Genomic DNA, 1,915 nt, shown 5'->3' on the forward strand with positions numbered 1-1,915 from the left:
TCCAAGCTTCCATTTATTTCAAAACTTTTAGAAAAAACAGCACTTTTACAGTTACAGACTTTTTTAAATGAGCACAACATCCTTGAAACTTTTCAATCTGGTTTTAAAGCTTTCCATAGCACCGAGTCGGCACTGCTCAAAGTTTTTAATGATCTTTTAATTTCCACGGATAATGGTGACACTAATTATTTTACTCTTAGATTTAACTGCTGCTTTTGACACATTAGATTATAATATTTTAATATCACGCCTGGAGCACAGTGTAGGTATCAGGGATACCGCCCTAGACTGGTTCAAATCATACCTATGCAATAGATCCTTCTCAGTTAAATTTGGTCATCATACATCTTCTTCCGCCCCCCTGTCATCTGGAGTACCCCAAGGTTCAATTATTGGCCCCATCCTGTTTTCGCTATATCTTCTCCCCCTAGGACTCATCTTAAAAAAACACGGAATCTCCTATCACCTTTACGCAGATGACTCCCAAATATACATGCCCCTAAATAGAGATAGCAACAGCCCCCTATCCCCTCTCCTTGACTGTTTAAAATATATTAATGCCTGGATGGCCCTACATTTCTTAAATATAAATGAAAGCAAAACTGAGGTGATAATGTTCGGACCAAGTGTCATCAACACTCCTCCCTTAGACCTAGGCCCACTTCAACCCTTTGTGGTTCCCATGGTCTCCAATTTAGGAGTTAAAATAGATAATGCTTTTAAACTTGATAAACAAATAAATGGTGTGGTCAGATCTAGTTTTTATCATTTAAGGCTTTTATCACAAATCAAATCAGTTTTATCTTTTAAGGACCTAGAGCGAGTGATACATGCTTTTATTACAACTCGCCGTGACTATTGTAATGCCCTCTACGCCGGCATCACCCAAGCCTCCCTCTCCCGCCTTCAACTTGTTCAAAATGCTGCCGCACGTCTTTTAACAGGAACCCGGAAATATGAACACATCACTCCCATTTTAGCTGCACTCCACTGGCTCCCAGTACGTTTTAGAATCCATTTTAAGATTTTATTGTTTGTTTTTAAATCTTTAAATGGATCAGCACCAGTTTATGCCTCCGATCTCCTAAAACCCTATGCTCCCTCTAGGTCACTGAGGTCAGCAGGTCAAATGCTCCTTGTCATCCCCAAGGCAAGGTGTGTGAGAAGAGGGCACCGAGCCTCTCAGTAATTGCTCCGAAACTGTGGAACCAGCTTCCTAGCCACGTCAGGCTGGCTCCAACACTACCTGTTTTTAAAACACATCTTAAAACTCATTTCTATTCCCTGGCTTTTAAACCGTGAATAATGTGTACTCTTGATTGTTTGATTTTATTATTATGTTTTTATTACTGTATTGTATTGTATTGTATTGTATTGTATTATGTTGTACAGCACTTTGGTCAACTTTGTTGTTTTAAACGTGCTCTATAAATAAAATTGGATTGGATTGGATTGTGTATCATTTCCGAAATACTTTTGTATGTGAAAACACAAACAAACAACAAACAAACAAACCAGTGAAATGGGACATGCCTCTCAATCTCCCCCTCTCTCTGTGTTATACAAAACCTTGTGTTAGCGCAGGGGGCAGTCAGACAGATATTTAACCAGGGGGCAGTCAGACAGATATTTAACCAGGGGGGCAGTCAGATAGATATTTAACCAGGGGGGCAGTCAGACAGATATTTAACCAGGGGGGCAGTCAGACAGATATTTAACCAGGGGGCAGTCAGACAGATATTTAACCAGGGGGGCAGTCAGACAGATATTTAACCAGGGGGGCAGTCAGACAGATATTTAACCAGGGGGGCAGTCAGACAGATATTTAACCAGGGGGACAGTCAGACAGATATTTTGTGAAGCCACAAGGAAAATCGGGATTTTCTGAAAGTTCATTATAATGGCCTGTTGTGGC

This window comes from Protomyctophum bolini (assembly GCF_963924005.1).
Source record: "Protomyctophum bolini genome assembly, chromosome: 24".
Taxonomy (NCBI): domain Eukaryota; kingdom Metazoa; phylum Chordata; class Actinopteri; order Myctophiformes; family Myctophidae; genus Protomyctophum; species Protomyctophum bolini.